Source organism: Homalodisca vitripennis, chromosome 8 (genome assembly GCF_021130785.1).
Source record: "Homalodisca vitripennis isolate AUS2020 chromosome 8, UT_GWSS_2.1, whole genome shotgun sequence".
Lineage (NCBI taxonomy): Eukaryota > Metazoa > Arthropoda > Insecta > Hemiptera > Cicadellidae > Homalodisca > Homalodisca vitripennis.
The window spans coordinates 127,558,991-127,574,119 of NC_060214.1; positions in this window are offsets into that span (position 1 = coordinate 127,558,991).

Consider the following 15,129-nt stretch of genomic DNA (forward strand, 5'->3'; position numbering starts at 1 on the left):
ACATTGCTCTGCTCCGTGCACTTGCCATCGTATTGCTCAACAAACTATCCGGCTCTGCCATAATATGACATTGCTATGCTCCTTGCACTTGCCACCATACTGTTCAACACACCACTAAGTTCCGCTCGCAATATGACGTTGCTATGCTCCATGCACTTGCCACCATACTGTTCAACACACCACTAAGTTCCGCCGCAATATGACGTTGCTATGCTCCATGCACTTGCCATCGTATTGTTCAACAACCCATCTGGCTCTGCCGCAATATGACGTTGCTATGCTCCATGCACTTGCCACCATACTGTTCAACACACCACTAAGTTCCGCCGAATTATGACGCTGCTATGCTCCGTGGGCTTGCCACCGTATTGTTCAACAAACCATCTGGCTCTGCCGTAATATGACATTGCTATGCTCCATGCACTTGCCATCGTATTGTTCAACAAACCGGATGGCTCTGCCGTAATATGACATTGCTATGCTCCATGCACTTTCCATCGTATTGTTCAACAAACCATCTGGCACTGCCGTAATATGACATTGCTATACTCCATGCACTTTGCATCGTATTGTTCAACAAACCATCTGGCTCTGCCGTAATATTACATTGCTATGCTCCATGCACTTTCCATCGTATTGTTCAACAAACCACCCGGCTCTACAGTAATATGACATTGCTATGCTCCATGCACTTTCCATCGTATTGTTCAACAAACCATCTGGCTCTGCCGTAATATGACATTGCTATGCTCCATGCTCTTTCCATCGTATTTTTCAACAAACCATCTGGCTCCGCCGTAATGTGACATTGCTATGCTCCGTGCACTCGCCATCGTATTGTTCAACAAACCATCTGGCTCCGCCGTAATATTACATTGCTATGCTCCGTGCTCTTGCCATCGTATTGTTCAACAAACCATGCGGCTCTACCGTAATATGACATTGCTATGCTCCATGCACTTTCCATCGTATTATTCAACAAACCATCTGGCTCTGCCGTAATATGACATTGCTATGCTCCATGCACTTTCCATCGTATTGTTCAACAAACCATCTGGCTTTGCCGTAATATGACATTGCTATGCTCCGTGCTCTTGCCATCGTATTGTTCAACAGACCATCTGGCTCTGCCGTAATGTGACATTGCTATGCTCCGTGCTCTTGCCATCGTATTGTTCAACAAACCATCTGGCTCCGCCGTAATATGACGTTGCTATGCTCCGTGCACTTTCCATCGTATTGTTCAACAAATGATCTGGCTCTGCCGTAATATGACATTGCTATGCTCCATGCACTTTCCATCGTATTGGTCAACAAACCATCCGGCTCTACCGTAATATGACATTGCTATGCTCCATGCACTTGCCATCGTATTGGTCAACAAACCATCCGGCTCTACCGTAATATGACATTGCTATGCTCCATGCACTTGCCATCGTATTGGTTAACAAACCATCTGGCTCTGCCGTAATATGACATTGCTATGCTCCATGCACTTGCCATCGTATTGGTTAACAAACCATCTGGCTCTGCCGTAATATGACATTGCTATGCTCCGCGCACTTGCCATCGACTTGTTCCACACGTGATGTATTTTTAGTGTACAACTTTTTTCAACTAAACATATCAACCAGATTTTACTTTTAACTTGTAGGCAGAAAAAGATTTATTTTTATGATTTCATTTTATGTCAAAAATGCTTTGAATATATGAAACTAAAAACTTAATTGATTAATTAAGTTATAGCTATAACATAGGAGTTTAGACAATACTTTTGTATAGAAAGCCTGAATGAATAATAATGGATTCCTTAAGAGATCGGTACCTATTTGGTCCAGTAGTATTTAATACATGTAAATGATAAATTATTATTTATAAATATATTAATATATACAATAAATAAACGACTAGTGACTTTGATTGGGTTACCTTTGTAAACCATCCGTCGTTTCATACGTCAAAAATCAAATCAAAACCAAATCAAATTTATTCTAGAATTTGCAAGCCAACTTAGTGCACTTAATACTCGTATATATGAAATTATTCCCACGTGGGCCACAGAGGAATGTGCGTGGTGACGAGTCTCTTTCTTGTTGATGTGCACCGCGGTATTTTATAGTAGTTTACATATTAATAATAATAAACAATTATTATATATCAAATCTAAAAAAGAATAGACAACTGTAATTTGTAGGCCACAGACAACATTAATTATGCCACAACACTGAATATACTAATTATTTTGATAAAAAAAAGGTATGTTACTTACTATAGAATAAATTATTGAATTGAACCAAATTAATTACTAACGTTAATTATAGTTACATTTAGATTATTAGAGGTGTTTAAAACCATCGGAAATAGGAGGTGAAACGGAGCAAGACGGCCATAGCAAAACAATAGTATGTTACGTGTAATAATGTAAGTTAGTCCAATAAACAATTGCGATCATATATATTAGTCTAGTATATAGATGAGAGCAGTGACTCAGCGTGGTCAGCGCCGACCTCCAACAGCCAGACAGACACACGATTTTTGTATGCGGACAGCGGGACCTGCAGGTCCCTTACGTGTTGCGGAATATTTCTGAGTAGGAAATGTGCAATGTAATAGGGATTGGTGTAATTATACGATTTGAATACTAGGGGAGCGTGCAGGCCCACGCTAACAGCATTCCTTGTAAAATATATATGTGTGACAGGGGTTACGATCTCCTGCCTGTGACTCCCGAAAACCAGTAGCTTTCAATATATAACTTCCGAATTGATAACAATTGTGTTTTTGTACAGAGCAAGATAGTCGGGTATCTGTTGGGTACGTAATTGTCTACTGAGAGATATTCTAAATTTCTATCTATTTCTATAGTTAAATGTTTTTTTTTTATTTTACGGAATTTTACGAAGAGGGACAAGTTTTGTAGTTCACGAAAGAGATAGTCCTAATTTTTGCGTAAAATACCGTTTATTTGCCTATTATTTTCAACGTCATTGGCTTTAAAAAAATAGACAATTCCATACACTAAATACACGATTATAAAAACAAATATAAAACGAGAAAAACTAATAGGTAGATTAGATAAGAAAACGACAGGATTGGGTTGGAGGTTCAATCACGATAAGGGCAAAGTAGATATTTTCCTTAAATTTCAATATTTTCCTTAAATTGGCGCAAGCTGTCGAAGTGAAGGGCTGCTCATCTGTAGTTAGTGTAATAGCTTGGCTGAATGGCTCAGTTGATCTCGGTGAGCCAGGCACAAGAAAGTTAACCAGAGGCAACGGTTTTGGTCAGTCAAGGATGGCACGAGTATAACAGGAACGGTGCATCGACCATAGTCCTTCCGTGGACCAAAAACAGAATAATTTAAACTACCAACGCCAAACACTCAACAAGCGATAGCTCAGTAGATAGTGGTATTCGAAGACAAGCCCAATCAGTCTCTCGAAGCGTTATAGGATTCTAAAGATATTTTATTGGGAGGTCTCCACACAACATTGCCTAATTCGAACATTTTAATACAAAATATATGTTTTTATAAGTAAGGAACACAGCGACACGCCACTGTGCACTTTGGACGCTGGTGAAAGACTAACGACTCTACTAACCCTGGTCGCAACTGTCATTGAGATATGTATTGGACACATTGTGTGTGTATTAATACCTTCCCCACCTGACGAAGAGGATAGATTCCAATCCTCGAAATGTTTGGTTGTACATTTTGTAACATATAACGATGACAAATGTCCAAAAACCTGTGTTTATAATAGTTTAACTGTGTAGTTGACAATATTGCCCTTGATATCTCGAAATGTATCGTGTAACTAACTACTTTAAAAATTAAGCAGTGGCAACAAACGAAACGACGAGTGCAACTGCAAGTGTACAGTCAACGCGCATGCGCAGTGCGAGTAGTGGCAGGGATGTGGCAGTTGGTAGTCGCACGGACTCAGATCTAATTATAAGTGAAAATAAATATAATGGTCTAGCTAGAGACTAGAGAGTCAGGGCCAGTTCAGCCTATTATTTTTTCGGAATGACGTTATATTAGAGTGCCCACAAAGATGAGGTTGAGAATAGTGAACTGTATATAAGCAAAATTATAGAAAGTATAATATTCCTTACAAATCAGGGCCTAGCTCTAAGAGGGAATTATGAAAAAGAAGGTTCGAACAACCGAGGCAATTTTCTCTCACTTGCAATGTACGAGAATATGCTCTACATGATCCGTTATTATTAAAGGTGGCTTTGAAAGAACCATAAGTTTTTTAACAAAAATAAAGTTATACAAAATGAAACAATTCAAATATTTTTTCAACTACGGAAACTGGGAATATTGTTGAAGAAGTGAAATCTTGTGGGGTTTTCTGTTATAGATGAAGCCAGAAGTTAGAAGGATCAACAAACTTCCTTGTGTATTTTCTATGTAGATGAAGCAACCCACCAAAAACGTTACCTCATGTTTCAAAACTGGTTAGATGACCAAAATGCTGTGGAACTTTTGGTATTGACTATTTTTGAAGAATTAGGAATGAGTACTCTTCAGATAGTTACCCAGACATATGACAGGGCCTCTGCTATGTCAGGGAAAATTGATGAATTTCTACAAATAAAGAAAAAAAGGTATCCTCAGTTGTTTATTTTTAATGTTACGCACAAAAAGCTGCCTAAGCTGTAACAGACATGTGCAAATACATTTTCAAAGCCAAACCACAACGAAGTGTTGAAGAAAGCAACGGGAAAGCAAGAAAAGCTCCGAGGCTGATTACATTTCTTCTCAGAACACTACAAATAGACCTACAGATATAAACCCGCAAGCAATCGGTAGAAAACTATGATGTTATGGCTAAAACTCTGAGAATTGAAATCGACCAAAATGAAAAAGGATGCTGTTGAAGCTGTAGGGATTTTGAGATCCATGACTAAATTGGACTTCGTTGTTAACCTCTTTGTATTCCATCAGTTGTTAACTCTTACTCACTCCACCACTCTGAAGGCACACTGGGAGGAGCTTTACAGGTAATTAAAGGTGCAATGAATTTGTTGATAGAAAAAAAGTGGGCATAATTTTCCAAAATGTGGACAAATATAACATATTTTTCTGACAACGACATTTCCTAGGAGAATGTTAGGAGTCCAACAAGAAAAAGAAAAATTAGTGCCTTTTGGAGAGATAGTGAAAGAATGTCAACTGTTGGAACAGGATAGGACGTCAGTCAAGATAAAAGTAAATACTTAAAACATATATTTTGGGAACATCTTGTTTACCTCAAGGTCCATGACATTATCATTGAACATTGAATGAAAGATTCAATAAAGAATCGCTAAAGTTAACTGAAGCTGACAACACACTGTTCGATTTGGTTTTGAAAAATCGAAAGCCTTCCTTGAAAATTATGATAGGATACTGAGAGTAGATACCAAATTACTTGATGCAGAAATGGCAGTAGCTAATAATGTACTTTATCTAGATCATCATTGCAACACTAAAATTTGGAGGGATTGCATTGTCGTACGCCTATGATTGGAACATCGCATCTATCGCCAGTATAGTAAATGGTAAAAGTAAACCTTGTTTTTTGTTAATGCTGACGGGAAAATGCATGTCTGAAGGCTTCTATTGAAAAGATATGACAAATCTAAAATCAATATGTAAATACATTGTCGAAATATTCTGGATTGGATACTATCAGGACCGCAACTCTTGGAGGCATATAGATAAAGACAAACCACCTACGACTACAAACCTGTTTAGACTTGTATTCTGTAGTTCGATTTTAATAAATAGCGTTGTGTTTTGTTCTATTAAGTGCAAGTTTTAGAGTTAGTGATGTTACAACAAAACATGGTGAATGTGATTCCTGACTTATGCTTGCCACAACGATCTTGTACGATTAGTTTATTTTAATATAGTATAAAAGTATGTGTTAAATTAGTTATTCACCTGAAGAACACATCAGATTGCAGATCCCGAAACGTAATGTCACTGATATTTTTGTTATTCATCACTAAACGATGGAAAATTGTCCGGAAAACCATTTTTCCTAGGTTACGAAATGTTAAAAATAGGAAATCTGAATTTAGTTGTATTTAAATTAGTTTATGTCCCTAACACAGCTAAGGAGTGTATAACCCTGTCCTTAATAACAAAAATTCAAATCGCGCTTGCGTGTGATGAGGAAATTGGTGGCCAAAAATAGGGCGGCAAGTATAACATGCGTGTAATATCAAATAATAAATGAACATGAACACTTTAACACAGAAACACAAACATTCATAGTTTAAATAAGTATGGTGAATAAATCTAATAAATAAAAATAATAATTTCGTTTATGACATATTAGTTTTTAATTTGATGGAAAGCCACTTCCAGCAAATCAAATAATTACTGGCCGGCTCCAAATGCAAACATAATGTGACAAAAGTGCGATATTACATTAGCTGCACCTCACCCACTGCATATAGTACTTAAACTGCCGTATGTATTTAATAAATACAGCGCTATCTTATCATGCAAAGATTGATACACTAAGATATTTTCCTTTAGTCCATAGCAAATTGCGGAAAAAAGACACTCCAAGCCATTATGGATGTTATAAATAATAAAAAGAAAATTGTAAAATGACCTGTAAAATATATTAATATATTAATAATATATTACAGATGTGCGGTACCACACGCGGACCCGGCAATGTATAATTCATGCATATCTCAGTAGGATAGTGTACATACTGAATATTAACACGTCAGTGCTGGCCTCTATACTTTGGGATCTAATATATTACAGATGTGCGGTACCACACGCGGACCCGGCAATGTATAATTCATGCATATCTCAGTAGGATAGTGTACATACTGAATATTAACACGTCAGTGCTGGCCTCTATACTTTGGGATCTAATATATTACAGATGTGCGGTACCACACGCGGACCCGGCAATGTATAATTCATGCATATCTCAGTAGGATAGTGTACATACTGAATATTAACACGTCAGTGCTGGCCTCTATACTTTGGGATCTAATATATTACAGATGTGCGGTACCACACGCGGACCCGGCAATGTATAATTCATGCATATCTCAGTAGCATAGTACGTGTACCGAATATTAACACGTCAGTGCTGGCCTCTATACTTTGGGATCTAATATATTACAGATGTGCGGTACCACACGCGGACCCGGCAATGTATAATTCATGCATATCTCAGTAGCATAGTACGTGTACCGAATATTAACACGTCAGTGCTGGCCTCTATACTTTGGGATCTAATATATTACAGATGTGCGGTACCACACGCGGACCCGGCAATGTATAATTCATGCATATCTCAGTAGGATAGTGTACATACTGAATATTAACACGTCAGTGCTGGCCTCTATACTTTGGGATCTAATATATTACAGATGTGCGGTACCACACGCGGACCCGGCAATGTATAATTCATGCATATCTCAGTAGCATAGTGTACATACCTGAATATTAACACGTCAGTGCTGGTCTCTATACTTTGGGATCTAATATATTACAGATGTGCGGTACCACACGCGGACCCGGCAATGTATAATTCATGCATATCTCAGTAGCATAGTACGTGTACCGAATATTAACACGTCAGTGCTGGTCTCTATACTTTGGGATCTAATATATTACAGATGTGCGGTACCACACGCGGACCCGGCAATGTATAATTCATGCATATCTCAGTAGCATAGTACGTGTACCGAATATTAACACGTCAGTGCTGGTCTCTATACTTTGGGATCTAATATATTACAGATGTGCGGTACCACACGCGGACCCGGCAATGTATAATTCATGCATATCTCAGTAGCATAGTACGTGTACCGAATATTAACACGTCAGTGCTGGTCTCTATACTTTGGGATCTAATATATTACAGATGTGCGGTACCACACGCGGACCCGGCAATGTACGAGTATAATTCATGCATATCTCAGTAGCATAGTACGTGTACCGAATATTAACACGTCAGTGCTGGTCTCTATACTTTGGGATCTAATATATTACAGATGTGCGGTACCACACGCGGACCCGGCAATGTATAATTCATGCATATCTCAGTATGATAGTGTACATACTGAATATTAACACGTCAGTGCTGGCCTCTATACTTTGGGATCTAATATATTACAGATGTGCGGTACCACACGCGGACCCGGCAATGTATAATTCATGCATATCTCAGTAGGATAGTGTACATACTGAATATTAACACGTCAGTGCTGGCCTCTATACTTTGGGATCTAATATATTACAGATGTGCGGTACCACACGCGGACCCGGCAATGTATAATTCATGCATATCTCAGTAGGATAGTGTACATACTGAATATTAACACGTCAGTGCTGGCCTCTATACTTTGGGATCTAATATATTACAGATGTGCGGTACCACACGCGGACCCGGCAATGTATAATTCATGCATATCTCAGTAGGATAGTGTACATACTGAATATTAACACGTCAGTGCTGGCCTCTATACTTTGGGATCTAATATATTACAGATGTGCGGTACCACACGCGGACCCGGCAATGTATAATTCATGCATATCTCAGTAGGATAGTGTACATACTGAATATTAACACGTCAGTGCTGGCCTCTATACTTTGGGATCTAATATATTACAGATGTGCGGTACCACACGCGGACCCGGCAATGTATAATTCATGCATATCTCAGTAGGATAGTGTACATACCGAATATTAACACGTCAGTGCTGGCCTCTATACTTTGGGATCTAATATATTACAGATGTGCGGTACCACACGCGGACCCGGCAATGTATAATTCATGCATATCTCAGTAGGATAGTGTACATACTGAATATTAACACGTCAGTGCTGGCCTCTATACTTTGGGATCTAATATATTACAGATGTGCGGTACCACACGCGGACCCGGCAATGTATAATTCATGCATATCTCAGTAGGATAGTACGTACATACCGAATATTAACACGTCAGTGCTGGTCTCTATACTTTGGGATCTAATATATTACAGATGTGCGGTACCACACGCGGACCCGGCAATGTATAATTCATGCATATCTCAGTAGCATAGTGTACATACTGAATATTAACACGTCAGTGCTGGTCTCTATACTTTGGGATCTAATATATTACAGATGTGCGGTACCACACGCGGACCCGGCAATGTATAATTCATGCATATCTCAGTAGCATAGTACGTGTACCGAATATTAACACGTCAGTGCTGGTCTCTATACTTTTGGGATCTAATATATTACAGATGTGCGGTACCACACCGCGGACCCGGCAATGTATATAATTCATGCATATCTCAGTAGCATAGTACGTGTACCGAATATTAACACGTCAGTGCTGGTCTCTATACTTTGGGATCTAATATATTACAGATGTGCGGTACCACACGCGGACCCGGCAATGTATAATTCATGCATATCTCAGTAGGATAGTGTACATACTGAATATTAACACGTCAGTGCTGGCCTCTATACTTTGGGATCTAATATATTACAGATGTGCGGTACCACACGCGGACCCGGCAATGTATAATTCATGCATATCTCAGTAGCATAGTACGTGTACCGAATATTAACACGTCAGTGCTGGCCTCTATACTTTGGGATCTAATATATTACAGATGTGCGGTACCACACGCGGACCCGGCAATGTATAATTCATGCATATCTCAGTAGCATAGTACGTGTACCGAATATTAACACGTCAGTGCTGGTCTCTATACTTTGGGATCTAATATATTACAGATGTGCGGTACCACACGCGGACCCGGCAATGTATAATTCATGCATATCTCAGTAGCATAGTACGTGTACCGAATATTAACACGTCAGTGCTGGTCTCTATACTTTGGGATCTAATATATTACAGATGTGCGGTACCACACGCGGACCCGGCAATGTATAATTCATGCATATCTCAGTAGGATAGTGTACATACTGAATATTAACACGTCAGTGCTGGCCTCTATACTTTGGGATCTAATATATTACAGATGTGCGGTACCACACGCGGACCCGGCAATGTATAATTCATGCATATCTCAGTAGGATAGTGTACATACTGAATATTAACACGTCAGTGCTGGCCTCTATACTTTGGGATCTAATATATTACAGATGTGCGGTACCACACGCGGACCCGGCAATGTATAATTCATGCATATCTCAGTAGGATAGTGTACATACTGAATATTAACACGTCAGTGCTGGCCTCTATACTTTGGGATCTAATATATATTACAGATGTGCGGTACCACACGCGGACCCGGCAATGTATAATTCATGCATATCTCAGTAGGATAGTGTACATACTGAATATTAACACGTCAGTGCTGGTCTCTATACTTTGGGATCTAATATATTACAGATGTGCGGTACCACACGCGGACCCGGCAATGTATAATTCATGCATATCTCAGTAGCATAGTACGTGTACCGAATATTAACACGTCAGTGCTGGCCTCTATACTTTGGGATCTAATATATTACAGATGTGCGGTACCACACGCGGACCCGGCAATGTATAATTCATGCATATCTCAGTAGCATAGTACGTGTACCGAATATTAACACGTCAGTGCTGGCCTCTATACTTTGGGATCTAATATATTACAGATGTGCGGTACCACACGCGGACCCGGCAATGTATAATTCATGCATATCTCAGTAGCATAGTGTACATACTGAATATTAACACGTCAGTGCTGGCCTCTATACTTTGGGATCTAATATATTACAGATGTGCGGTACCACACGCGGACCCGGCAATGTATAATTCATGCATATCTCAGTAGGATAGTGTACATACTGAATATTAACACGTCAGTGCTGGCCTCTATACTTTGGGATCTAATATATTACAGATGTGCGGTACCACACGCGGACCCGGCAATGTATAATTCATGCATATCTCAGTAGGATAGTGTACATACTGAATATTAACACGTCAGTGCTGGCCTCTATACTTTGGGATCTAATATATTACAGATGTGCGGTACCACACGCGGACCCGGCAATGTATAATTCATGCATATCTCAGTAGCATAGTACGTGTACCGAATATTAACACGTCAGTGCTGGTCTCTATACTTTGGGATCTAATATATTACAGATGTGCGGTACCACACGCGGACCCGGCAATGTATATAATTCATGCATATCTCAGTAGCATAGTACGTGTACCGAATATTAACACGTCAGTGCTGGTCTCTATACTTTGGGATCTAATATATTACAGATGTGCGGTACCACACGCGGACCCGGCAATGTATAATTCATGCATATCTCAGTAGCATAGTACGTGTACCGAATATTAACACGTCAGTGCTGGTCTCTATACTTTGGGATCTAATATATTACAGATGTGCGGTACCACACGCGGACCCGGCAATGTATAATTCATGCATATCTCAGTAGGATAGTGTACATACTGAATATTAACACGTCAGTGCTGGCCTCTATACTTTGGGATCTAATATATTACAGATGTGCGGTACCACACGCGGACCCGGCAATGTATAATTCATGCATATCTCAGTAGGATAGTGTACATACTGAATATTAACACGTCAGTGCTGGCCTCTATACTTTGGGATCTAATATATTACAGATGTGCGGTACCACACGCGGACCCGGCAATGTATAATTCATGCATATCTCAGTAGGATAGTGTACATACTGAATATTAACACGTCAGTGCTGGCCTCTATACTTTGGGATCTAATATATTACAGATGTGCGGTACCACACGCGGACCCGGCAATGTATAATTCATGCATATCTCAGTAGGATAGTGTACATACTGAATATTAACACGTCAGTGCTGGCCTCTATACTTTGGGATCTAATATATTACAGATGTGCGGTACCACACGCGGACCCGGCAATGTATAATTCATGCATATCTCAGTAGCATAGTACGTGTACCGAATATTAACACGTCAGTGCTGGTCTCTATACTTTGGGATCTAATATATTACAGATGTGCGGTACCACACGCGGACCCGGCAATGTATAATTCATGCATATCTCAGTAGCATAGTGTACATACTGAATATTAACACGTCAGTGCTGGTCTCTATACTTTGGGATCTAATATATTACAGATGTGCGGTACCACACGCGGACCCGGCAATGTATAATTCATGCATATCTCAGTAGGATAGTACGTGTACCGAATATTAACACGTCAGTGCTGGTCTCTATACTTTGGGATCTAATATATTACAGATGTGCGGTACCACACGCGGACCCGGCAATGTATAATTCATGCATATCTCAGTAGGATAGTGTACATACTGAATATTAACACGTCAGTGCTGGCCTCTATACTTTGGGATCTAATATATTACAGATGTGCGGTACCACACGCGGACCCGGCAATGTATAATTCATGCATATCTCAGTAGGATAGTGTACATACTGAATATTAACACGTCAGTGCTGGCCTCTATACTTTGGGATCTAATATATTACAGATGTGCGGTACCACACGCGGACCCGGCAATGTATAATTCATGCATATCTCAGTAGGATAGTGTACATACTGAATATTAACACGTCAGTGCTGGCCTCTATACTTTGGGATCTAATATATTACAGATGTGCGGTACCACACGCGGACCCGGCAATGTATAATTCATGCATATCTCAGTAGGATAGTGTACATACTGAATATTAACACGTCAGTGCTGGCCTCTATACTTTGGGATCTAATATATTACAGATGTGCGGTACCACACGCGGACCCGGCAATGTATAATTCATGCATATCTCAGTAGGATAGTGTACATACCGAATATTAACACGTCAGTGCTGGCCTCTATACTTTGGGATCTAATATATTACAGATGTGCGGTACCACACGCGGACCCGGCAATGTATAATTCATGCATATCTCAGTAGCATAGTACGTGTACCGAATATTAACACGTCAGTGCTGGTCTCTATACTTTGGGATCTAATATATTACAGATGTGCGGTACCACACGCGGACCCGGCAATGTATAATTCATGCATATCTCAGTAGCATAGTGTACATACTGAATATTAACACGTCAGTGCTGGCCTCTATACTTTGGGATCTAATATATTACAGATGTGCGGTACCACACGCGGACCCGGCAATGTATAATTCATGCATATCTCAGTAGGATAGTGTACATACTGAATATTAACACGTCAGTGCTGGCCTCTATACTTTGGGATCTAATATATTACAGATGTGCGGTACCACACGCGGACCCGGCAATGTATAATTCATGCATATCTCAGTAGGATAGTGTACATACTGAATATTAACACGTCAGTGCTGGCCTCTATACTTTGGGATCTAATATATTACAGATGTGCGGTACCACACGCGGACCCGGCAATGTATAATTCATGCATATCTCAGTAGGATAGTGTACATACTGAATATTAACACGTCAGTGCTGGCCTCTATACTTTGGGATCTAATATATTACAGATGTGCGGTACCACACGCGGACCCGGCAATGTATAATTCATGCATATCTCAGTAGGATAGTGTACATACTGAATATTAACACGTCAGTGCTGGCCTCTATACTTTGGGATCTAATATATTACAGATGTGCGGTACCACACGCGGACCCGGCAATGTATAATTCATGCATATCTCAGTAGGATAGTGTACATACTGAATATTAACACGTCAGTGCTGGCCTCTATACTTTGGGATCTAATATATTACAGATGTGCGGTACCACACGCGGACCCGGCAATGTATAATTCATGCATATCTCAGTAGGATAGTACGTACATACTGAATATTAACACGTCAGTGCTGGCCTCTATACTTTGGGATCTAATATATTACAGATGTGCGGTACCACACGCGGACCCGGCAATGTATAATTCATGCATATCTCAGTAGCATAGTACGTGTACCGAATATTAAACACGTCAGTGCTGGTCTCTATACTTTGGGATCTAATATATTACAGATGTGCGGTACCACACGCGGACCCGGCAATGTAGTATAATTCATGCATATCTCAGTAGCATAGTACGTGTACCGAATATTAACACGTCAGTGCTGGTCTCTATACTTTGGGATCTAATATATTACAGATGTGCGGTACCACACGCGGACCCGGCAATGTATAATTCATGCATATCTCAGTAGGATAGTGTACATACTGAATATTAACACGTCAGTGCTGGCCTCTATACTTTGGGATCTAATATATTACAGATGTGCGGTACCACACGCGGACCCGGCAATGTATAATTCATGCATATCTCAGTAGGATAGTGTACATACTGAATATTAACACGTCAGTGCTGGCCTCTATACTTTGGGATCTAATATATTACAGATGTGCGGTACCACACGCGGACCCGGCAATGTATAATTCATGCATATCTCAGTAGGATAGTGTACATACTGAATATTAACACGTCAGTGCTGGCCTCTATACTTTGGGATCTAATATATTACAGATGTGCGGTACCACACGCGGACCCGGCAATGTATAATTCATGCATATCTCAGTAGCATAGTACGTGTACCGAATATTAACACGTCAGTGCTGGTCTCTATACTTTGGGATCTAATATATTACAGATGTGCGGTACCACACGCGGACCCGGCAATGTATAATTCATGCATATCTCAGTAGCATAGTACGTGTACCGAATATTAACACGTCAGTGCTGGTCTCTATACTTTGGGATCTAATATATTACAGATGTGCGGTACCACACGCGGACCCGGCAATGTATAATTCATGCATATCTCAGTAGCATAGTGTACATACTGAATATTAACACGTCAGTGCTGGCCTCTATACTTTGGGATCTAATATATTACAGATGTGCGGTACCACACGCGGACCCGGCAATGTATAATTCATGCATATCTCAGTAGGATAGTGTACATACTGAATATTAACACGTCAGTGCTGGCCTCTATACTTTGGGATCTAATATATTACAGATGTGCGGTACCACACGCGGACCCGGCAATGTATAATTCATGCATATCTCAGTAGGATAGTGTACATACTGAATATTAACACGTCAGTGCTGGCCTCTATACTTTGGGATCTAATATATTACAGATGTGCGGTACCACACG